General features: G+C 42.9%; 1 protein-coding gene across 12 annotated transcripts in view; it reads right to left on the bottom strand.

The window, feature by feature from the left end:
* Window positions 1-12,988, bottom strand: part of SERGEF (secretion regulating guanine nucleotide exchange factor) — a 200,554-nt gene that overhangs the window by 64,194 nt on the left and 123,372 nt on the right. The gene's annotated exons all lie outside the window — the stretch shown is intronic.

The raw sequence follows: 12,988 nt of genomic DNA, 5'->3' as shown, positions 1-12,988 counted from the left end.
AATACACACACACACACACACACACACACACACACACACACACATATACATATACACATACATACATACACACACACATATATATAACTGAAACATTATGCTGTACGCTGGAAATTGACACAACATTGTAAACTGACTATATTTCAATTAAAAAAGAAGAAAAAAGCAGACACTAATGAACTTACCTACAAAACATAAACAGATTCATAGGCACAGTGAACAAACCTATGGTTACTAGGGGGAAAGGAGATAGGAACGGATAAATTAGGAGTTTGAGAATTGCAAACATTAACTACTATATATAAAATAGATTAAAAAAACCAAATTTCTTCTAAATAGCACAGGGGACTATATTCAATATCTTGTAGTAACCTATAATGAAAAAGAATATGAAAATGAATATACGTATGTAAATGTATGACTAAAACATACTATACACCAGAAATTGACACATTGTAACTGACTATACTTTAATAAATTTATTTTTTAAAAGGAAAAAAAAAGTGAGGACTAGACCCTCTCTGGTCCTCCCCCTGACACCAACCAGGAACAAGAAAAGTGAGGGCAAGAGCCATTTCCTCTGTCCATTCACCCCATCCACAGGGCTGAGCTTCGTGCTGGATACACAAGAAGGCTTTTTTCATTAATATACATCTGTGGCATTGACTTCAGAATAGAGGAGCAAGAGAGATGACAAACATGGCCATATGGGAAAGAAGGCAAAACACAGAAAGGGTGCTGAAGTGAGTCAGAAACAGCCATCCTGAGCACCTACTCTGTGCCGGGAGCTTTCCCATAAACCATAGAACTCACCCAGTGATGAGCAGTGACAGAAGTTACTATTACTTCAGTCTTTAGAGATGAGAAACTCATAGTTCACAGAGGGTAGCAACCTTGCCCACAGTCACACAGACACTGAGCAGCAGAGCTGGAACTGAAACCCATGGCTCCCTAACTCCAAGACCTCAGCTCCTCACACTGTGTTACGCTGCTTGCGGGCAAATTGTGCAACTTTTCTGAGATTCTGTTTCCTCATTTGTAGAATAGGGATTGAACTTGTCCTGGGAACTTCAGAGTGACTGCAAGAATGAAAGGAGATGGATGAGTGGAGGTGCCTTGTGCACTGGGAAACAGTGAGCACACAGAAGAGGCTACTGGCATTTGCATGTGTGCCAAGCTGGGGCTACACTGTGCAGCTTCCTGACTAAGTCAGCCTCTGGGCTGCCATGGGAAGAGGGAAGAACTGGCCTTGGGCTGGACCTGGAGTTACAACTAGGATGGGCAGAGTCCGGGCCAAGGAGTCTGATGGGGATTCTGGAGCCACAGTGCCCAGTCGTAACAATCCAGTGTTTTGAGGCCAAAAGGTCAGCAGCATCTTCCTTGCCTCAAGCTGAAAACCACAAACATACCCAATTAATAACTTACAAAGCCACAAGATCAGACCCACTGCCATTCCTTCCAGATTCCTCTGCTGAACAACTGTTTGCTTCTGAAAACAGGTAAGCTCAAGTCATTCCTCTGCTGTAAGACCTTTCCTGCTCCCTGTTACCACAAAGGATGAAGTCCCAGTTCCTTAGCCTTCATGGCCTGGCCACAGACATCCCTGCAGCCTTGTCTCCCACTGCTCTGGTCCCCTCCAGCTCCCCTCTTTTCCTCAAATTTGCCATGCCTTCTGCATGCTTTTGTTCATGTTGACCCCTGGAATGCCTCTCTCTTTCTCCTGCTCATCCTTTAAGACCTCCCTCGAACATCATGTCTTAGAAGTATGCCCTAACCCTATGTTCAGTGAAGGTGTGAGTTTATGAATTTTATGAACAAAACACAGTCTCAGAAAGTGTCAGAGCTGGAAGAGACCTTGAAGATTATCTTATACAATTCTCTCATTTTATCCATTAAAAAAAAGGAGGCCCAGAGAAGGAAAGTGGCCTGACCAAGGTGACAGCAACAAGTCTTGTATTCAGGTCCCTTGGTCCAGAACTCTTCCCCACTATGTGGTATTATCTTCGTACTGAACGAATAAATCTATGAATGATCAAATGGGTGAACAGAATGTTGCTGAAGCCCTGCCCAGAGAGAGCACTTTGGAATGAATGGTCATAGCTGTTCTGCATTTAAGGGCTTAGGTGCACCCAAGAGGAAGAGCGGATTCCACAGAGGTGAGAGGCAGAAGGGACAGCAGCCATTGGGTAGGTGGTATTTAGGGGGACTGGTACAAGGCCTGTGGGTGCTAAGGGGTGACACTGTGAGTCTGGGCATTCACAGGGAGATACCACGGTGTCACCCAGATTCAGGAAGCTTGCTACTACCTAAGGGAAGACAGAGTAGGCTCAAGGGCCTGACTCCTTGGCCATTGTCAAAGTTGCCCCACGCCACACATGGTCCCCTGGGTACTATGGTCTAAGGGGAGACCAGGATACAGGCTGGCCTCTGCCCCTCCAGACAAGTACTACCAATACCAGCTCTGCTGCTGCTTTTTCCTGTCTTCTAAAGTGCTGCTTTATACTCTAACTAAGCCAAAGCCTGATCTCTGTAGGAGGCAGCAGATGAGGGGGAAGTGCAGACCTCAGAGTCAGCAGATGTCAGTCTGAATCCAGGGCTTTACCTCTTTGAGTCTCCATTTTCCCATCTGGAAAACAGGGAGAAGTCTTACTTGTCTACTTTCTAGCTTGCATGGTGATGACTAACTGAAATGATACAGACAAAATGCTCAAAGCGGTGCCAGCACTTAGTAGGTACCCACTACTGTCAGTTCTCTTTGATTCTATATAAAAAAAAACATTATCTTTAAAAAAAAAAGTGCCTTTTATCTTCTGCTGCAATTATCAACTTATGAGTGTTTTCCTAAATAACCCTTAATGCTGCCACACTGTCTATACAGTAAAGTCCATGCCCCTAGGACAGGACCACCAGAGGCTCTCCAATGTCTTGCTGGCTGACCACCTGCTCACACTTTAAAGCCTTCCTCCCCTTTGCTGGTGTTAGAGTCTCAGCACAGAACGCTCTTTATCCCTCCTCCACTCAGAAACACCCTCTGCCGTGAGGGGTTCCAAAGTTAATCCTACTTTCCTCTTCACTTCTCTTCTAATTCTTGTCACTCTCTGCTTTGTACTCATTCATTTGCTCATTCAGTATTTATTAAGTATGTATCATGTGCTAAGCTTAATTCATAGCTCTCTTTCCCATTAAATGTGAGCTCCGTAAGGTAAGACCAGTGCTGTATTCCTCTGCAGCACCCAGAATGCTACAGGGCACACTATCAGCCACTAGCAAGCTGAAGGGAGGGGATGGGGAAAACACTGTATGCAACATTCACTTGGCATTTAACAAATATACGAAGCACCTAATGCATGCAGGGCAAGTGTAGATGGTGTGGGTCTATTAAGAAGTACGACACAGTTTGTGACCATGAGGACAGACTTGAGAGGTGAAGCGGGCTTTAGAAATATTTCCCAGATGAGGATCCTGAGCCCCAGAGAGGGAGAGTACCTGCCCAGGGTCACACAGAGAGTTAGCAGCAGATGGAGCTAGGATCAGAGCTCTGCCTTTCCACTGCAGAAGGCTGTATCTGTCTTACTCTGTATTTTTCACCTGGAGTTCACTTTAGTTAGACTGACCTTTGCAGGGCCCCAGCCTTTTGAGTATCTATAAACAAGTGTAGTGGGTCACAGTTACGCTTTTTGCTAGTGTAAGCAACTCTGAAAGGACCAGAGCATTGTGGCAAAACATGGTGGTCAGTCTTGTACCCAAAAAGACTGAGATGACAGAGTGAATAATTTAGCAAGTATGTGAGCCTCCTTGACAGCCCAGCACCCTCACCTGTGGTCTCATGTGGAATGACCACCATGGAGTGATACAAACATTGCTTCTTTAGGAGTAATAGTGGGGGGGGGAAATTCACTTTTACTGAGAGCTAGAAAGGCAGACCTTGTGATATGAGGTGACACCTTGAAAAAAAATGACTCAATAGAAATGATAACCAATGGTCTGTAAAAACATCTGTGTATTAATTGTGAAACATCCCTCCCGAATGCAAAAGATCTTATTACCTTTCTGGCCTGGCAGAGAGGAAATCATGGTGCCTCAAATGGCAGGTGTGATAGTGATGAGTACACCAGTTCCAGAACTGAGCGAATCAGAACCTGGGACAGAGCATCAGAAACAAGGAAACTATGCAAAAGAGGCTGCTCCGCCTCACCAGTCCCCCTCTGCTTGGTAAACAGCCCTGGAGATCACAACCACTTGGGAAAGCTCTTTGAGAACCAGCCACAAGCTCCTGTCTGAGCAACATGAACTGGACCCCTGTTCTAGCTCCAGCTCTGCCACTGACTAGCTGGGCAATTTTCAGTTAAGTCACTGCTTCTCTATGCCTTAAGGCTACTCTGGTAGTGACAGGACCCAGGAAGGCAGCCACAAAGAGGGAATTCAATAAATAGCGTTGAGACAATTGAGTAGCCATCTGGAGAAGTAATGAATTTGAATCCACACCTGACATTGCATATCAGGATAAATTCCAAATGGATCAAAGATTTACATGTAAAATATAAAACCATAGAGTACTGGAGTAAAATACACCCTGGAGTGGGGAGGGATTCTCTAACTCAAAATCCTGAAGCCATCCAGGAAAAGGCTGATAAATTTCATCTATAGTGAAAGGAAAAGTTGCATGGTTAAGAACAGGACAAAACAGAAACATCAAAAGTAAAAACAAAAGGCAAAAATCTGGGAAAATACATTTGCAATTCAAATCACAGACAAAGGTCTGATCTCTCCAATACGTAAAGAGCTCCTAGAAATTTATTAGAAAAATATCAACAATCCAATTGCATAAAAGGACCAAGGATACTGTGCTAGACAGAACAATGGCCTCTCAAAGCCCTAGTTTTTGGAACCTGTAAATGTGATGTTACCTGGCAATGGAGAACTGAGAGAGCAGATGATATTAAATTTGCTGGTTAGCTGACCTTAAAATAGGGAGATCATGCTGGATTATCTGTGTGGGCCCATGTAATCACAAAGCTTCTTAAATGTGGAAGAGAGAGGCAGAGGAGTCAGGATCAGAATGATGTGATGTGAGAGGCTCCCCAAGTCTTGACGGGTTTAAATACGTAAGAGGACAAGTCAAAGAATGCAGGCAGCCCCTAAAAGCTGGAAAAGGCAAGAAAACAAAATTTCCCTTTGGCCTCCAGAACGGAATGCCACCTGCTCACATCTTGATTTTAGTCCAGTGAGACTCATTTCAGACTTCTGCCCTCAAACTCTAAGATGACATATTTGTGTTCTTTTAAGCTGCTGATTTTGTGGTAATTTGCTATAGTAGCAGTAAAAAATTAGTACAGGTATGGGAAAAAATCTTCATAAAGAAGAAATTACAAATATCCCTTGAATATACGAAAAGATGCACCACCTTCATTCATAATAATTAAAATTAGACAGAGATTAGAAAGCCCCCCCCAAAAAAGAGGAAGTTGGAGGGCTCACAATACCAGATAACAGGATTTATTATGAAGCTACACTACTCAAGACAGTGTGACACTTAACTAGCATATAAATAAAAAATAAACTAATGAAAGAAAAGAGAGAGTCCAAAAACAGATTCACACATATAATACAGTCTCTTGACTTACAACAAAGGAGCTCCCAAAATGCAAAGGGGAAAGGATGAACTTTTCAATTAATGACTCTGGAGCAATTTTTTAAAACTAATTTGAGATGGATTTTAGACTTAAACATAAAAAGCTGAATAATAAAGCTTCAAGAAGAAAACATAGGAGAATATTTTCATGACTTTGAGACAGGCAAAATGTAGAGCACAAATACTTCAAACCATTAAAGATTGATAAATTGGACTTCATTAAACTTAAGAATATCTATTTACCAAAAGATATCATTAAGAGACCAAAAGAATAAGCCACTGCCTAGGAGATGTTCACAATTCATAAATCCAACAAAGGACTTGAATCCATAAGATAAAGGATTCCTACAAATCATTAAGAGAAACAGGCAAAACCTACTTTAAAACAATGGGCAAAATCTTTGCACTGGACAAAAGAACTGGCCCAACTGGCCTATAAGCATATGAAAACATGCTCCAAATCACTGGTTATCAGAGAAATGCAAATTAAAATCAGAGAGAGATTCCACACTACACATTCAGCAGAATAGCCTAAATCAGTAAGACTGAAAATACCTGGCAAGGATTTGGCTCAATTAAAATTCTCATGTGTTGCCAGTGGGAGTAAAAATTGGTACAACTACTCTGTTATACTGTTGAGCAGAATTTACTAATGTTAAACATATGACCTAGAAATCCTACTCTTAGTTATGTACCCAAGAGAAATAAATGTATATGTTCACCAAAAGGCATGTATACAAATGTACATAGCAGCTTTATTCACAGTCTTCAAACTGGAAACAACCCAAATGTTCATTAATAAATGTTCGTTAAAATTTTCATTACCAAAACAGACATATAGACCAATGGAACAGAATAGAGAGCCCAGAAATGAACCCACAAACTTTTGGTCAACTCATCTTCGACAAAGGAGGCAAGAATATACAATGGAATAAAGACAGTCTCTTCAGCAAATGGTGTTGGGAAAACTGGACAGCAGCACGTAAAACAATGAAGCTAGAACACTCCCTTACACCATATACAAAAATCAACTCAAAATGGATTAAAGACTTAAACATAAGACAAGATACAATAAACCTCCTAGAGGAAAACATAGGCAAAACATTATCTGACACACATTTCAAAATTTTTCTCCTAGAAGAAATAAAAGCAAGAATAAACAAATGGGACCTAATGAAACTTACAAGCTTCTGCACAGCAAAGGAAACCAGAAGTAAAACAAGAAGAAAACCTACGGAATGGGAGAAAATTTTTGCAAGTGAAACCGACAAAGGCTTGATCTCCAGAATATATAAGCAGCTCATACGACTCAACAAGAAAAAAATAAACAACACAATCCAAAAATGGGCAGAAGACCTAAACAAGCAGTTCTCCAAGGAAGACATACAAATGATCAAAAAGCACATGGAAAAATGCTCAATATCACTAATTATCAGAGAAATGCAAATCAAAACTACAATGAGGTATCACCTCACACCAGTCAGAATGGCCGTCATTCAAAAATCCACAAATGACAAATGCTGGAGAGGCTGAAGAGAAAGGGGAACCCTCCTACACTGCTGGTGGGAATGCAGTTTGGTGCAGCCACTATGGAAAACAGTGTGGAGATTCCTCAAAAGACTAGGAATAGACTTACCACATGATCCAGGAATCCCACTCCTGGGCTTGTATCCAGAAGGAAATCTACTTCAGGATGACACCTGCACCCCAATGTTCATAGCAGCATGATTTACAATAGCCAAAACATGGAAACAGCCTAAATGTCCATCAACAGGTGACTGGATAAAGAAGATGTGGTATATTTATACAATGCAATACTACTCAGCCATAAAAACCGACAACATAATGCCATTTGCAGCAACATGGATGCTCCTGGAGAATGTCATTCTAAGTGAAGTAAGCCAGAAAAAGAAAGAAAAATACCATATGAGATCGTTCATATGTGGAATCTAAAAAACAAAAACAAAAACAAAAACAAACAAACAAACAAACAAAAACAAAGTGTAAATACAGGACAGAAATAGACTCACAGACAGAGAATACAGACTTGTGGTTGCCAGGGGGGTGGAGGGTGGGAAGGGATAGACTGGGATTTCAAAATTGTAGAATAGATAAACAAGATTACACTGTATAGCACAGGGAAATATACACAAAATGTTATGAAAACTCAAAGAGAAAAAAATGTGACAATGAGTGTGTATATGTCCATGAATGACTGAAAAATTGTGCTGAACACTGGAATTCGACACAACATTGTAAAATGATTATAAATCAATAAAAAATGTTAAAAAATAATTAAATGGATAAGTAGGCTGTAATATAGTCCAAAGTGGAATGTTACTGACCAATAAAAAGGACTATTGCTACACAAAGAATGGATGATTCTATGGACACAATGTGCTGAACAAAAGAAGCCAAACACAAAAGTGTTCACATTGTATGACACCATTTATATGAAGTTCAATAACAGGCAAAACTCATTTCTGGAAAAGAAGTCAGAACAGTGGTTACCTCTGGGGGTGGGATATTGACTGAGAAGGAGCATGAGGTAGCCATCTGGGATGCTGGAAATGTTCTGCCTCTTGTGCTGGGTGGTGGTTTCTTAAATATATATATATATATATATATACACACACACACATATATGTATATATACATTTACATATATATGTAAAAACTCATCAAACAAAACCCTCACAATTTGCGCACTTTACTGTGTATACACTGCACTTCAATTTAGAAAGTAAAATAAACCAAAACCACCCTGAGTAATTTTTCACCTATTAAATTGGCAAAAATCCAAGTTTCCTAACACACTATTAGGGAGGCTGCAGAAACAGGCACTCTTATACACTGCTGGTGGAAGTGAAAAGTGGTATAATTCCTATGGAGGCCAATTTTGCAGTACCTTGCAAAATAACAAATACACTTACTCTTTGATACAATAATTTCACTTCCAGGAATTTATCCTACAACTATACTCACCCACACATGAAATAACATATATATATACACAAGAGAATTCACTACATTATTAATTGTAATAAGCAAAAGAATGGAAATCACCTAAATGTCCATTAACAGGACACTGGTTAAATAAATCACGGTACATAGGTACACAGAAATATTATGTAGCTGTAATAATGAACTAGGAAGGCTTTTATACTGATACAGAAAGATCTCCCAGATAAATCATTGAAAGAAAAAATCAGACACAAAAAAGCAGGCACAGTATACTACCATTTATGTAAAAGGGGGGGATAAAAATATATCTTTGTATTCACTCATATATGCAAAAAGAAACTAGAAGGATACAGAAGAAACTAATAATAGCTGTACATATGGTAGAAAGGTTTTGAGCACTGGATAGACGTGAGATAAGGTAGGAGGAAGGTTTTGCATTTTAAATCTTTTTATGCTTTTTAAGTTTTGAATCATGTACATGTATTTATTATTCAAAAATTAAATAAGTAACTTTTTTTAAAGAAAAGGGACAATAGAAGGGGGAAGAAGAATCCTAAAAGGGGTGGTTTTCCAATACAATGTCATCAATTTCACGATTTTACCTAGTTATTATGTAGGGAACTGCTTAATCTGAACCAGATTACATATACTCTGGATATACCGAAGACCTTGCCAACGTGAAGGAGAAATAAATATTGAAATTAACAGATAAGATAATCTTATCTGGTGGCCTCAGAAACAGGTCACTGGCCTGCAGGAAGGCAGCAGCAGTTAGTAGATCACAGGCTCTGAAGTTAAGAGGTCCGGGTTCAAGACCTGACACACAGATTCCTCCTGGCCCTGTGACCTGGGCGGGGCAAACTGCTCAGCCTACGCTGCGGCTCCCCTCATCTAGAAAATGGGGTTAATAGTGCCAACTCATCAATTTGGTATGAGGATTAAACAGGACCATATAGATAAGGCATTACACTCTGCCCATCACACTGTGCACAGGGCTGCACAAGTTTGTCCTTGCCTCTAAACTCCCTACAAGGCCCAGGGTTTGGAAGTATCACCTCTCAGAGGAACAACCAGGGTCAAAATGAGTTAGTTCTCTCTTTTAAATTCTTACAATACCTCACCTGAGGGATCTCAGGCCACGCACGGTTAGATGCTCTGCCACACATATTACAAAGGTACAAAGGTTCAACAATTGGAAATCATCAGCGAAATGAAAAGAATAAAAAATAAAAGATCCTTGCATAGATTATAGCTCCAATTTGGTAAAAGAGCTGCTTTTGCTTCGAGGAGGAGGCACTACACTTTGCTGCCAAATATCTAACCCTTTAACAATGCCTGTCTGGCAAGCGCGAGTGCTCCAGGAAAAGGCCACCAATAAAATCCCTTCCAAGGGTTTGCGTGGAGCGGGAGAGAGGAAATGCAGTCAGCTCTTTTTTCTCTGCAGGAAGGGAAGGCGCATCAGGAGCGAAGGCAAACAAATTGCCCATTCAAGCCAAAATAAGCTGCTCCTGGGGGGAAGCAAAACAGCTGGAGCCAATTCAGCCAGACGCGGAGGTGAGGACCCCGAAGACAGAGCTGGGCCTGGGGAGCCTGATCTTCCAAACAAGTGGTAGCCACATGCCTTCATGCCACTTCTGCTGACCTCAGCCTATGTCCATGCATGGGAGCCAGCCAGCTTCGTCAGATGGGGAGGGAAATCCTGGTGAAAAGGAAGTAAGGGAGGGAGGGAAGGAGGAAGGAATAGAGGGAGGGAGGAAGGGAATCAGTGAACCTGCCAAGTGACAAGCACCCGCTGAGCACCTACTCTGTGGAGGGCACTGCTCTGGCACCCGACGTACCTGTGCCATTTGGAAGAACAACATTTAGGGGTGGGTACTGTGATGAGAAGGCAGGCTTAGTGAAGAGGAGACTGTACAAGGCACACAGTTAGAGTGGCCAGGCCAGGCATGGCCGATGGCTTCAGCTCTTCCTTCCTGTCACTTGAGCTTCTCTAAGCCCAGCTCCAGCCATTCTTCTCTCTAAAAGGAACTTGCACTGTCTCATCACCCTCTCCCTGATGGCAAACACAGAACAGGTCAAGAGAAACTTCACTGAAAACTAAGGAAAGAGCCAAACCAAATTGCAAAAGAAGAGGGGAAAAAGAAATCCGGAAGCAAAAGAAGTAGTAAAGTTGAATTATTGTGGTCCCCTAAGAAACCGGAAACATACCTGCTGTGGGGCTTCCCTCAGGCTGGAACATGCTGGTCCCGAGTTGCTGTCTGGACAATCCTGATCTGGAATGAATCTGGGCTGGCACTATTTCCAGGGCTGTTGGGATTTTCAGATCCCTCGATTGGGGTACCCAGGCCCCAGTTTTCAAATCCATTCCAGATATGCTGAGATCCTGCCCCAGACCCTGATATCCTGGGTTGGGGAGACATTTCTCTCTCCAGCTTCTGAGATTTCCACCCTGAGCCTCAGCCTTCCTATGGTCATCCTACAATACCTTCCTTCCTTGAGATCTTAATATATAACAACAACAACAACAACAACAACAACAACAACAACAACAGCAGCAGCAGCAGCAGCAGCAGCAGCAGCAGCAGCAGCAGCAGCAGCAGCAGCAGCAGCAGCAGCTAACATTTACTGAGCCTTTACTTTAGTGCCAGGCAACATTTTGCGTAACAACCCTATGAGGTCAATAATATGATCTTTCAGATGAGGCGATCAAGACACAGAGAGGTTAAGCAATTTATACAAGGTTACACAGCTCATAGGCAGAGGAGCCAGGATTGGAATCCAGACAATATGACCCCAGTGCCTGTGCTCTTCTTAACCACTACCCATACTGCCTCGGATGCGAGGAAAAGAGAGAGTCGAAAGAGCAGTCTTGGAAGTCAGGCTCACAGTTTTCTTCTCTATTAAGCGGGTACAACAAATAACATTTTGTGGAGTTGTGTCCATTCTAAGACAGAGTAGGTTCTGAATTATGTACTTTCACCCTTCTCTTTCCCTTCCTTTCCAGTTTGATCTGCCTGTTGCACATTCATTAGACATTAAGGCCGCTTCTACCCTTGAGCGAAGTTTGGCTTCTTTATTCTGTGTTCTAGTCTATTCTGTATCTATTCTGTGCCTATCACATGTGTGACCCAGCACGGGGCACTGAAGGGCTGGGATCTCAGGGATGAGACTGAGGGCAGGGAAATCCACCTAAAGTAGGCAAGGGCAGAAGGGCGGAGGGGAGGAGCCAGCTGTGAGAACCAGGCTTTCAGCAGTGGGAACTCTCCTCCTCCAGCTTGTCCCCCTTTTGCGGGCCTCCCGCCCTGGGCAGCAGGAGGCTTCTGGTCACTTCCTGCTGCACAGCTTGCACCCTGCAGGGTGCCCACTGAGGGCCTCATCCCTCCAGTGGCGAGGAGCCTCTGCTCCCATCAGGTGGACGTGTCCAGAACCCCCTGCCTGGGCCCACCTTTTCTGACTCTGGAACATTCATTCAACAGATTGTGAGCCAGGTCGCATACACTGGGGACAAAGTGGAAAATAACAGGTCCGGCCTTGAGGAATTCACCATGCCCTGCTCCCCCACCGCCTCTGCTGTTTTCCTCTCCTGGGTAATGCTGGACACACCTTTCCAGAATGTTATCATTTCTCTCTCCCAACCAAGAATTACTTCACCAGAACAGTTACACTAACAAGCGATTCTCTCCTCTCCCCAACGGACCAAGAGAAATGAAAAAGAAATGGAATTATTAATTAATTTCTTACATATCCCCTGTATAGTACCAGATATTTCACAGACAATACCTTCTCTAATCCCCACAACAACAATCCTGCGAGGTGGAATGATGCCCCTTACACAGCTGAGGGAAAAAAGGAAGCTCACACAGCAACGGCTCCGGTTTGAACCCAGGCTCTCTGCCTGCAGAATCTATGCTCCTTCTACAGTCCTGTCAGCCCAGCCTGCCCCACTGCTGGGTCTGTCCCCCTCTTTCAACTGGATTTGTTCTTTCACGTATTTAGGTTCCCTGCAATGTTCATCTTTGTGCTGGTTCCAGAGGCAGCCAACCTCTCTCCCAGTCCGGTGACAGCAGCAGCAGCAACATCCTAGGCACCGCCTGAGTCTTTGATTAGCCTGTCTTAATTACACACAGGCTGGAGCAGTTCCGGTATACACTATCTGGTACCACTGCAGAGCGTGCAGGTTTGCTGTTACGTTTTCTTGCTCCCTCTCTGACTCCAGTCCCTTGGGCTCCCCACCCTCTCTGCTGGCTGGCAGCCTGCTTCCTCTGCTGTCCTTGGTTCTGCCTCCTTGCACATCACTTTCAGGCCTGCAAAGCAGTGCTTCAAACTGCTGCCACCCCAGGCAGCTGAGCCAGCCTAGCTTAATTCAGAAAACATTGCCTGAGTCTCTGCTGA

Source organism: Camelus dromedarius, chromosome 12 (assembly GCF_036321535.1).
Source record: "Camelus dromedarius isolate mCamDro1 chromosome 12, mCamDro1.pat, whole genome shotgun sequence".
Classification (NCBI taxonomy): Eukaryota; Metazoa; Chordata; class Mammalia; order Artiodactyla; family Camelidae; genus Camelus; species Camelus dromedarius.
This window is presented reverse-complemented; position numbering and strand designations above follow the sequence as displayed.